Raw genomic sequence first — 13,374 nt, forward strand, 5'->3', positions numbered from 1 at the left:
GAATGGCCCGGCAACGGAGGCTGGATGCCACTGTCACGGAATATCGGCGGCTGGTGGCCCTGGAGGAGTCGGAGGACCCGCAGTCGACCGGTGCAACCACAACATCCTCGACTGGGAAAGCTGCATTCTCCTCCGTGACCCCACGGTCTGACAGCCAGCGCATTGCTCCAGCGGTACGGAGCCGGGCTAACAAAGCCAACCGCCACCGCCAAGCAGCAAAAAGACCAGCTGCCCCCCACAGGAGCTGCAAGGCACGCCAGCGCCGCCTAGGAGTGAGAATGTCCTACCTGGAGCAGGAGGTCCATAGGTACAAGAACTTGGTGGAGGGCCTCCGCTTCGAGCATGCCACCGTCCGCAAGGAGTATGATGCCCTGGCCGCAAAATTCACCAGCACCCTCCAGTAGTGGAGTGTCCCTTGCCCTTTTTTTAGAGACTTTTGGGGGGTGGGATTTGGGAGTTGGGTGCTTTTTGGGACTTTTCAAAGACAATCGTTTGGGTTAGGGAGGGTCTTGAGGGAGATTAATTTGTTAGGGCTACATAAATATACTTTTTTAAACTTTATCTGACCATACCTGTTTTTTACTGCTTTTCAGTCTGGTGGGTGGGGGTGTAACAGTAAGTTTGTTTTCCTGAAGAGTCCTAGGACTTTAGTAGTACTACCGTCAATCTCTCGTCTAGTCCTAATACTCCATTATACTACCTCCCACCAAACGCTTATCTTACCTGTAATTTGTGTTAGAAATTAGGGCTAGGCCCAGGGCTGGCTCCACGTGAAATGGGGATTAAGGTTGGCAATCCTGGGCGGATGAAATGTCCTCATTGCGGTGGTACTAGTGGTGTGACACAGTGGCAGTTGCATGCCTATGGAAAAAAAGAAAACGAAACCTGGTTTGTCCTTACTGTAGCATTACAACGGTTACGGTACGCTCGAGAATATAGCAGGTGACAGTACACTAGAACAGTGCCACAATGTAGCCTAACAAATGGTAAAGTATTGCAAGTATAACTAGTACTTGCGTTGAATTTATTTGACATTGGCTCCTACTACTACAAGAAATAGTACTGAAGCTGAGTAAGTCTAGAATATATCCTCGTATTATTATTTATTATTTATTATTATTTTATTTTATTTTTTGCATTTATAATGCACGCAGATACCCACAAAGGGTTTCCCGGCGCCAGGACTGAGAGACCGACAGCACGGAAAGCAACACGGTCAAAGACCACACTTATTTATTAAAAAGCCAGGTTTTAACGCTTTTCTTAAAACTGGCAAAGTATTCCTTCACCAGCCTGTTGCTATGACCTTATCCTCCCCAGCAAGTGTGTGGAATTATTGATGTCATTTAGTCAGACATCAAGCAAAACCACACAGCCCGGGGGAAGAGGGTTAGGGTTTGGAAAATGGATGGGAATGGGGGTTTCTTTTTGGGTAGGTTTTGTTGAGAGAAGAAAAAAAAAGCACAGCATGGTCAAACAATAATTGAAGATAAAGAAATCTTTGGGTACAAACTAAAGCTAACCACATGCAGTCACACTCATAGAAGAAAACAATGGATACTGTATCTGTATTCTGTATGTTGTTGGAGTTGTCCTGTTGAATTTGGTAAGTAAGTTGCATGCAGCAAACAATTCCTCTTATTAGCGGCACTCCTCCATTCCAGCTGACGCTTCGTCCATCAATGTTGGTGACCACTGACAGAGGACACCCTGTCCACTGCCTGCCTGGCGGATGTTGACTGAAACCCGGCCTGTAATTATTGAACGGAAAACAGGAAGTGCTATTACAATACCACTGATAAATAAATATAAGGTATGTACACTGTGTGGTGCAAAAAGTCACACTTTGATTTCCCTAATAGACAGTACAATATTTTTGAAATTGCGTACTCTGTCAGAGTCACCTTTTTAAGGATAAATAAGTATGGCCAAAATATTATAGCGGATCTTTCCCCTCAAGGTAGGTGTACTGTAAACTGTGTTTTAGAAAAAAATTTGACCTTCCCAGCAATGCTCCCACCAAGACCCTTGCTAAAGCCAGTCGCAAATGTAGAAGACCCCCAATCAGATCTCAAAAAACGAGGCCTAGCAGAAAAATGGTGACAAAACGTACTTTAAAGTAAAAGTAGGCCCAAATACACCCTTACCCACCGTGGATTGTATTCAAACCACTTGCAAGCAAGCAAAAGTATCCATAGCCAGCATCGCTCCAAGAGTGCTCTAAAACCCCAGATCTGAGTTGCAATAGAACACCCCGAAACACATGCAATCCTGCTGCTAGGGCTAACCCTAACGAACCCTAAGTTACAAAAAGTGCCAAAAGGTTTTGCCTTATGGATTTTGTCCAAAACACTTCTATCCGGTTTTAGACCTTCCCAGGAATGCCCCAATACCCGCCAACCCACCCGCAAAAAAGCACGCAACAACACCCCCAAACAGCCAAAAAGCAAAATCTCATACTTACAATATCTCTCGGCCTTCGGTCCAAACGCGCTGTGCAGCTAGGTCATCATCATCATAACTCCTGTTTTCCACCACGGATTTCCTGAAAAGCAAATGCAATCAAGATTAGACTGTCGCAGCAGTGCTTCGACAGAGACCCCGCAACCCACCCACAAACACGAGGAAGCCCCCCAAAACGCTACATTGAGCAAGATGTCAGAAGAAATAGCAAAAAAAAGGCTTTTCCTTATGGATTTTGTCCAAACCACTTCTATCCGGTATTAGACCTTCACAGGAATGCCCCAAGAGACCCGCCAACCCACCCGCAAAAAAGCACGCGACAACACCCCCAAACAGCCAAAAAGCAAAATCTCATACTTACAATATCTCTCGGCCTTCGGTCCAAACGCGCTTTGCAGCTAGGTCATCATCATCATAACTCCTGTTTTCCACCACGGGTTTCCTGAAAAGCAAATGCAATCAAGATTAGACTGTCGCAGCAGTGCTTCGACAGAGACCCCGCAACCCACCCACAAACACCAGGAAGCCCCCCAAAACGCTACATTGAGCAAGATGACAGAAGAAATAGCAAAAAAAAGGCTTTTCCTTATGGATTTTGTCCAAACCACTTCTATCCGGTATTAGACCTTCACAGGAATGCCCCAAGAGACCCGCCAACCCACCCGCAAAAAAGCACGCGACAACACCCCCAACAGCCAAAAAGCAAAATCTCATACTTACAATATCTCTCGGCCTTCGGTCCAAACGCGCTGTTCAGCTAGGTCATCATCATTATAACTCCTGTTTTCCACCACGGATTTCCTGAAAAGCAAATGCAATCAAGATTAGACTGTCGCAGCAGTGCTTCGACAGAGACCCCGCAACCCACCCACAAACACCAGGAAGCCCCCCAAAACGCTACATTGAGCAAGATGTCAGAAGAAATAGCAAAAAAAAGGCTTTTCCTTATGGATTTTATCCAAAACACTTCTATCCGGTATTAGACCTTCCCAGGAATGCCCCAAGACCCGCCAACCCACCCGCAAAAAAGCACGCGACAACACCCCCAAACAGCCAAAAAGCAAAATCTCATACTTACAATATCTCTCGGCCTTCGTTCTAAACACGCTGTGCAGCTAGGTCATCATCATCATAACTCCTGTTTTCCACCACAGATTTCCTGAAAAGGAAATGCAATGAAGATTAGACTGTCGCAGCAGTGCTCCCAGACCCCAAAACTCACCCACAAACACCCGGAACCCCGCCAAAGAGCACCTCAAAGGCAAGCAAGTCAGCAAAAACAGCAAGAAATTTCAGCCTCATATTTGGCCCTAAACACTTTTATCCGTTATTAGAGCTTCACAGCAATGGGCCCAGAGCCGTCAACTCACCCGCAAAGAAGTAGAACACCCCCACAAGTGCTGAGTCTTTCTTCATTGGGCGTAATCCAGCCCTCTGCTTTGAGGGAAATAGGAGGAGGAGGATAGAGGAGCATGTTCTTCTGAACTTGTGAACCTGAGGAATGTAGACTGCGGCACCTTCAAATCAATAAGCAAACAAGTGAAGACAGTTCTGCTGATGGGCTTGTTTTTGGGATTAGGTGATTAAAGTTTGAATTAAATTAACTGTGGAAAACAAAGAAAGACAGACACACAGGAATAAAAGTGAACAAGGACGAAAAAGAAAGTTATTGGTTCATTGTCTCATTTTCAGGGCTCGTTGTCAGGGAATAAGAAGAAGATTTCGTCATCATACTCTGCGAATTCAGGCAGGATGAGGTCAGTGTCACCGAACAGAGAACAAATCCCCTCATCTACGTTGCCGTCCTCCTCGTCTTCATGCGGCGTGCTTTCTCGTACTTTGTAATCTGGTGGTATGAGGTGCTGATTCATCTTGATCATTGTCAGCCGCTCCACATTTTTGGGCGAGAGGCGGCTCCGTTTGGGAGTTACAATGCCACCAGCAGCACTGAAAACACGTTCAGAAGACACACTTGCGAGTGGGCAAGACAAATAGTTTATAGCCAGGTTGGAGAGCTGTGGCCACAATTGTTTTTTTCCATGCCAATACTGCAATGGCTCATCATTAAGAAAGACCTCTGTTGAGTCATTCAGATAGTCCTGCACCATCGACTCAAGGTCCTCAACGGTTCCTCCACTTTGCTTACTTTTTGCTGGGCCTGTGACATTTTTTCGAGAACCATACCCAAGCAAAGTTAGCCAATCCTCTACAGCAGCCACTGTTACTGTTGTGTGTGGTGCAGATGATCCGGTTGCCGGTGTCTTTAACGGCTGAGAGGTCACTTGTGCCACAGGTGCAGAAGTGGATTCTTTTGACTGGGGATGGCCTGCTGATGCTGATGCTGATGTACTGCCTTCTCCTTCAATATCCTGCCGTTCTTTTTCAAACCTCTTGGCTGACCAGGCTAGCCAACGTTTGTACTTTTTAACATCTTCATCAGCAAAAGGAAAGAATGCTTGGCCTGCCAGCGCCTTTTTGTAGCGTGGATCCAGAATAGTAGCACAAATGTAATGCTGTTCTGAGTTGATCTTTTTAAGACGTTCATCACCACGTAGGCGGTCTAATAACTTCTCCGACAAAATAAAAGGGTCTTTTTTTTTTTCATCTTTTTCTAACTCAGAAGACACCGCCTTCAGTTGGTGCTCCAGCATGCACAACAATGGGATAGCTTGTCCCAAATTACAGTCCTCCTGGCTGACTGCACGCGTGAAGAACTCAAAAGGACGAAGCATGTCTGTCAGGCTTTTAACTATGTCCCATTGCGCCGCACCCATCCGCAGGTCCTTCTGAGCTGTACCCTCTGTTAAGAAATAGTGATCGAGTACCGTATACTGCTCATACAGACGCTCAAGCATGTAGAAGGTTGAGTTCCAACGTGTTGCCACCTCCTGGATGAGTGCTTTCACTGGCATTCGACGTTCAAGTAGCAGCCTCCTCAGATGCTTCCGGGCCTTAAAAGAATGGCTGAAATGGTTGCACATTTTGCGGCAGGTGGCCATTACCTCGAACGCTGTACTGTCTCTATCACTCAAGAATTTTTGAACTACCAGGTTGATACAGTGCGCCAAACACGGCACTCTGAAATATGCACCCATCGCCATGGCCTTAACTACATTGGCGCCATTATCCGTGGAAACATAACCAATCTGGCGTTTTTTTGGGGACAGCCAGTGAAAGACCTTTTTGTTAAACTCGTCCAAAATGTTTTCTGCTGTGTGACTTTTCCCCAAGCCAAACATGGCTAGTGTTGCATGTTTCCGAGCAGCTTTAAAAACTTGGTCCGGGTCAACACCTGCGTTTAGCTTTGCTTTAACACCTGAAAAAGAGACCCAGTGTGCAGTGATGCACATGTAATCAGCGCCTGCGCCACTGGTCCACATGTCTGTTGTCAGATGTATAGTGTGAACAGCACTCTTCTGCAAAGCTGCCCCAATCACCTCCAGCACATCTTCATGTAGTGCTGGAACCGCAACTCTGGCAAAATAGAACCGGCTAGGAACCTTCCATTTAGGGCAGAGCGTTGCCACTAATTATAGAAAACCTACCACTTCTACAAAAGAAAAAGGGAGAAGGTCCACAGCTAGCATTTTAGCCAGCTTAGTGTTATACAGACGCGTCAGTGGGTGGTTGCGTTCATATGGCGCGTCTGAAGAAAACATGGTTCTAATGTTGCCCTGGACCAAGCATTTACGGGATGATAATGACTTCGTTGGCGCAATTATGCTCGCTGGTGAACTTTTGCGCGTTGGTGTCTCACTCGCTCCAACACTCTTAGTGTGCCTCACACGGGGTGTGCTGCTGACAGGGGTACTGGGTGTAAGTGAAGTGTTTGACACGTCTTCTTCCTCCTCGTCATCATCAGATGCAACATCAACGTTTTCTTGACTTCCAATTCGGGCTTCCTTGATCGCATCTAGGTGCGCAAACCATTGGACAGTGTGCTGTCTCTCAAGATGACCTCTCTGGCCTCCGGTACCATAGTTGGTACCTGACTTACCACGACTAACTGCAAGCTTACAAAGGGTACAAATGGCGAACTTTTCCCTTTTTGGGCAAACAGTAAAGAAGTCCCAAACTGGGGACTTGAAGTGTCTGTGGGGCCTGGAGGAGGCGGCGATACTGGTGGTGGTGGTCATGCTTCTTGTTGAGCCTCATCATCACACTCCATAAGTCTGAGACTTTGGACGAGCTTCCTTTTACGCTTAAGTACCTTTGTCAGATCATGGTGTGCCTCACTCTCAGACGGCAGTGGTGCTGGTTCCCAATTTTGATCCGTATCATCAGAAGGAGGTGTGCTTGAAGAAGATGTAGACACCACCCCTGATCTCTTCCTTGCTAGGGGTGTGGAAGACAATGAATGATCATCAGGAGAAGTGTCTTCCTCAAATGATACCTCGCCTTGATTGTCGATTTCCTGATGTGACCCTACTTCGGGAGGAACAACTATTGTGGGCACTTGTGACCCTCCATACACCTCTGCTTGCGCATCTCCTTGCGCTGCCTCTCCTTCAACATGTACTTGGGCTTGTACTTGCACATGTGATAGTTGTTGCGGCTGTGGTTGTTCAACACTCGTCAGATGAGCTACAACAACTTGTGTTGATTGAGGGACATTGCTGCTGCTTTCTTGCGATGAGCCAACATCACTGGTCGATGGTGATTGAACAACTATACTGGCTGCCTCTGCAGCACTCAAGGGCTTGGACTTAAGTTGGCGTGGTGGTGGTGGTGGCACTGAGCCCAATGGAGCGGGGGTGCTGCTCCCAGCTTGGTCCCCAGCAGATCCCGCTGCTGCTGCAGGCATACTTTTTTTTTACTCCCAAAAAAAGAGGCGGCCGGCACACCAGTCTCCTTGGTAACTTGCTTCTTCTGCTCCTTACTGGCACCTTTCTTGCTAGAGGAGCTACGGGTAACTTTTTTTGGGGCCATCTTCTTCAGAGCAGGTAAGAACAGCAGGCAGCAGTTGCACGAGTTGCAGAGTTGTCTGTGTCCAGACGTGACGTCGCGTGACGTTATGCTGCACACACACACCGCTGCAGGACTTCTTCCTGGCACTGGTGGTTCTCTTGAGTCTTGTGCACCTAAAAGCAATGGAAGACAGAGGAACATCAGTTCAGTTATACACCCCAAAAAATCGACAAAACACAGAAAAATCAGCACAATCCCATGCCATCCATGATGTTTACATTGAAGACACCCCACAGAAAGACTAGGGCCATGCAAGTATGCAACACTCACTACCCCTGGGCATAATGGATGAAAAGTAGGCAAAATAAGTGCAGGCCTCAGACACTGCCTCTCTTCAAAATGGCCCCTTACACTCCAAGCCAGTCCACATCAACAGTACACCCCAAAAAAACAGAAAAACAGCCAAAAATCACCACAATCCAATGCCATCCAGGATGTTTACATTAAAGAGAGTGAGACCACACTACAGGCACACTCAGTCCATGCACCACTACCCCTGGGCAAAAGGCCACACCAGCAGCCCCAAAAAAACGACAAAAACAACAAAAAACAGCACAATCCCAGCCCATCCATGGCCTCAATGGTGTTTAACTTCAAGAGGACACCCCACAGAAAGACTAGGCCCATGCAACACTCACCACCCCTGGTCAAAGGGCCCCACCAGCAGCCCCAAAAAACAACAAAAACGACAAAATTCAGCACAATTCCAGCCCATCCATGGCCTCAATGGTGTTTAAATTCAAGAAGACACCCCACAGAAAGACTAGGCCCATGCAACACTCACTACCCCTGGGCATAATGGATGAAAAGTAGGCAAAATAAGTGCAGGCCTCAGACACTGCCTCTCTTCAAAATGGCCCCTTACACCCCAAGCCAGTCCACATCAACAGTACACCCCAAAAAAACAGAAAAACATCCAAAAATCGCCACAATCCAATGCCATCCAGGATGTTTACATTAAAGAGAGTGAGACCACACTACAGGCACACTCAGTCCATGCACCACTACCCCTAGGCAAAAGGCCACACCAGCAGCCCCCAAAAAAAGACAAAAACAACAAAAAACAGCACAATCCCAGCCCATCCATGGCCTCAATGGTGTTTAAATTCAAGAGGACACTCCACAGAAAGACTAGGCCCATGCAACACTCACCACCCCTGGGCAAAGGGCCCCACCAGCAGCCCCAAAAAAACGACAAAAAACAATAAAATCAGCACAATCCCAGCCCATCCATGGCCTCAATGGTGTTTAAATTCAAGAAGACACCCCTCAGAAACACTAGGCCCATGCAACACTCACTACCCCTGGGCATAATGGATGAAAAGTAGGCAAAATAAGTGCAGGCCTCAGACACTGCCTCTCTTCAAAATGGCCCCTTGCACCCCAAGCACATGTTGCCTGTACCAGCCAGCACTCAAGATGGCCACCACCACCACCCACATGGCCAGTCCACATCAACAGTACACCCCCAAAAAACTGAAAAACAGCCAGAAATCACCACAATCCAATGCCATCCATGATGTTTAGTTTAAAGAGAGTGAGACCACACCACAGGCACACTCAGTCCCTGCACCACCACCCCTGGGCAAAAGGCCACACCAGCAGCCCCCAAAAAACGACAAAATACAATAAAATAAGCACAATCCCAGCCCATCCATGGCCTCAATGATGTTTAAATTCAAGAAGACACCCCACAGAAAGACTAGGCCCATGCAACACTCACCACCCCTGGGCAAAGGGCCCCACCAGCAGCCCCAAAAAAACGACAAAAAACAACAAAAATCAGCACAATCCCAGCCCATCCATGGCCTCAATGGTGTTTAAATTCAACAAAACAGTTGTATCATGCACCCATAACCAACCCTGGTCCTACTGGATACTGTGGCTACCCACAATATAATTTATTTAATGTTCTGAAAAAGTTCAAAAATTGTAGTTGCAGCAACTGTAATGCCCCAAACAAACTTACTTGTGAAAGTTGATTTCTAATCCAAAAGTGATCCAAAGAAAGTCAAAAAGGCCTCAAATCCAAATATCCAGCAGCACCCACAAAAAGTAATCCTTCCAGCTCCAGATCCAAATGAAAGTGACCAGGAGATGGACAAGGCACTGGGAGGAGCCTGCTGGACAGGAACAGGAAGTTGGAGACTGTGGGGCACTTCCTTCCCTCCCCCCCCAAAAAAATGGACTCCTTGCAAAAAAAAAGGCCATGCAAATGTCAACCTGAGGAGTGATTCTGATAAAAATCATCATTTTCTGAAGGTTTATCCTGTTTGCTGGTGGATTTCTTGTGCAGAATTGCAAAATCTCTATTTCGCGAGTGCGAGATTGTTCCTTTCCGCCGCAACTACGTGTTCGCAATTGCGAACTCTCGCGAGGTGTGCTGTGCAAGGTGGCAAGCCGCGATTACGTATTCGCGGGCGCCAAACTCCCGCGGGATCACGCAGCAAGATCCAAAATGGCGCGGCACTCGCAAAATATGATCGAGAAAAACAACTCGGCAAACGCTTAATGACGGAAAGTGAACGCCGTGCACCACGCCGCGCGCCGCAACCAAGCAAAAAATCCGCCGCTCGCGGATTCACGGATTTTCGACAAATTCGCGAGAGTTCGCGGATTGCGAATTTGCCGAAAATCCAAAAAATCCGCGAGCGGAGCGGATTTTACGCCCATGCTTAATTGCAGTATTACCCTTCTACCTGTGTTTGGTACTCTTTTGTAACATGCACGCGTCACTTTTCTCTTGTAACATACTGATTGCTACCTCTTACATTTTGTTTGCTTTAGACACTTGCACGAGTGCCACCATTGCCTAAGTAACGTTTGTTCTTGTGCTTTAGAGTCTGCATTTATTGCAGTTTTATACATCTACTTGTACTTTGCACGCTTTTATAACTTGCACACATGTGCCACTTTTTCCTCCAGCATTGCACCGTTTGCTACCTCTTGTATTTTGTTTGCTCACAATCGTCACCTTGCCTCATCTAACTTAACTTTTGCTTTTGTGTAATTGTTGTGTGTCTCGTGTAATTCTCTCCTCATGTTGTATCATTACTGTTCCTATTGTGAAGCGCTCTGACCTTCGGGTAAAGTGCGCGCTTTATAAAAAGTAAGGCATTAAATAAATACATTAAAAACTATTACCATAAGTGACACCGGCGTCGCGTGCGCACTCAGCGTGGACTGACACTGACTATATGCTGCCCAGCCACGATTTGCACTGCCACTCTGCCAGATCCTGATTATCTTAATCCAGGCAGCTGCTCTCTGCCATCCACTCCCGTCGCGGCGACAGACACACGGTGACTCCTCAGCCACCGCCAGGGCCCCCACCCCCCCCCCCGGCGCGGCCGCGCTCGCAGTCCTCCTGGTGGCCAGAGCTGACTATCGCCGGCTCAGCTGAGCTGCCAGCAGGTGGTCAAGGTGCAGCCTGTGTTTTTTAGCAGGGGCGCCGCGGGGCGCGCAGGCGGCCGCCGTAATCGATTCATGTGGCCTCTGCGGCCGCGGCTGGCAGCCAGGGCATGAGAGAGACTGCAGCGTCTCGTGGGCAGCGCAGCCTGCACTCTCTGGAGTGCACCCAATGAGCCGCAACAACCAGAGCACTGCTTCATTGGGCCTCAGCAGGGCCGCACGTCTTATGGTGAGTTGGGCGGCTCAGCGAGTAATCAGGGAGGGCAGCAGCAAATTTATTTTATAACTTGTAGGAGCTCCCAAATCCCAAGGAAGCCCGGGGGGGAATGCCTCACGGGTCTGATTGTCCCCAGCCAGTAGATGCCGCGACCCCGTACCTCCTCTGCAGTGTGTGAGATGCCTCGTCACTTCACGGGGCCCCAGCAATCTCTAGCGGCTGACTCCGGATCTGTCGCGGGACAGCCGCATTGATCGTCCAAGTGCGCTACCCCGCCAGGCATCCCGACTGCAACAGTGTGAATAGTACCAGCTCTGCACCCCCCACAGCGAGACACAGGCCCGCAAGAGGCCTGGGCCATTGACAGCACAGAGAGCCCGGGCACAGGCGCCGCTGGGGCGCCTGGCACAGGTGGCAAAATGCGTGACAAAGCATTTCAGTGCGGTGATGCGGATCACCGCACTGAAATGCGTGAGCGTCACACCTGTTGCGTGACGCTTGGCAGGACTGCGCCCTGGACCCAATCACGCGCAATGACCTTGGACCCCACGTATTGTGACGTCCACAGAGTGGAACATATCCTCCAGCCGCGGCCCGTGCAGGTAACAGCGGTGAGGCGGCGGGGCCGGGTTGGGGCGAGTATTCAACGGACGATGAAGAGGGAAAATTAATTATTTATTTAATATCCCTTCTGCATCGTCCTTCAAAATCCCCCCTTACTCGGCCACACCGCTGTTACCTGCACGGACTGCGGCTGATATCCTCACTCCTAGGAATAAAGGGACATATTTACGAGCGGAGTTGCGTCACTCTTTGCACCACGCAACTTGGTGCAAGAGCGATGCAAGTCCAAAATGAGTAGCCGATTTACAATATTTTGGAGTAGGGCAGTGCCACAATCCTCCTCGGTGCGTTGCCCTGCGTCAAAAGAAAAGAGAAAGAAGAAGACGTTTCTACAAGCTACGGCACATTCCTGTCCTGTCTGCCGGTGCACAGGCACACAAACTGCAGCCTAGTGCCAACGCATGCACCCTTACACCACGGTGCAAGAGTGTCTGTGTCGCTGGCATGATTGTTTATGTGCAGACCTTCCTGCACAAAAACAATCAAAGGAGGCGTATTCCTCCTTCTATGTCTTACAGCACTTTTGGAAACAGAATAAATGAGGAGAAATGTAAACATTTCTCCTAATTTTTTCTTTTTTAGGCCTCGCCTATGCAGCGTGCAAGCGCTGCATAGGCAAAATGACCTATTCCTATCGCTTTGGCTTTTCAGTCAAACACGTGTACGTGTTCCATTGCCTTCAATGGCAATGCGTGCACGGCGATTTCATTGCGGGAGCGCGCGACGCGATATGGTGGCGTCATATGGTCACATGCTCCCGCAAGGGAATTGCGCATGCCCCCTCCCCCTGCTGACTAAATAATGAACCTAACCCATAAACATGCAGCACTGTGAAGTAACTGCGAAGAGACACGCGGTGCTATACGACTCTCTAAATATATTTTGAGTAAGTACATGTCAACAAAGCGCATCTCGTGATTGCTTGCTCAAGTGCTCACATGGCTTGACCGACAGCCCATCAACAGTCCCGACAAAGACTTCTGAAAAGAGGGCGCAAGATTGATGTGGTCCAAAAGTCATTATAGGATCAAGTAATCCGACACTGGTGGTGGCTTCACTGACACATCAAAGCTCAGGCTAAGGGCCTTTTAACACATACGTTAAAGCCAGCCAGTAATCCTTTTTAAAAGAAGTACACAGGGTACATAAGCATAAACAAACAGATTTGCATAGTCTAGATATCTCATCTATTCTTGTATTTATGAGGTGTTCACAATGCAAGGAATCCTCTGAACCTCGAGATGACTTCCTGTTTGCACCCTCCATTTTGGCAATAGGCGCACATACCTTTATTGGAGGCGTTCCCAAAAATAATACCCTAGAGCATTCAGGTGCGTGGTTTCTGTTATTTTTCTTTTTTCTCGAACGAGTAAGACCAGAATGGTGAGTTGAGATGAATTTGACTTGGATGGTAGCACTATTCTTCAGCGCTTGCGGAACAGGAAATTGCTAGTTCTTGAAAGGGCGATATTTAAAAAAATATATATATATCACCACGGTCGTAAACCGCGAAACTGGCATAACTGTGTAAATTAATTGGGGCAGAAAAAAGTGAATTTTCCTGCGAATGCGTGATGGAGCGAGATTCAGAAATGTATTCATTTCAGCTCGTGAAGTTACACTTCCATAATTAATTTAATTTTATTAATTATGTTGCATGTGTATTGTGAGAAAATTAATCAACCTAGAAT

The sequence above is a fragment of the Lissotriton helveticus genome, chromosome 1_2 (genome assembly GCF_964261635.1).
Source record: "Lissotriton helveticus chromosome 1_2, aLisHel1.1, whole genome shotgun sequence".
Taxonomy (NCBI): Eukaryota; Metazoa; Chordata; class Amphibia; order Caudata; family Salamandridae; genus Lissotriton; species Lissotriton helveticus.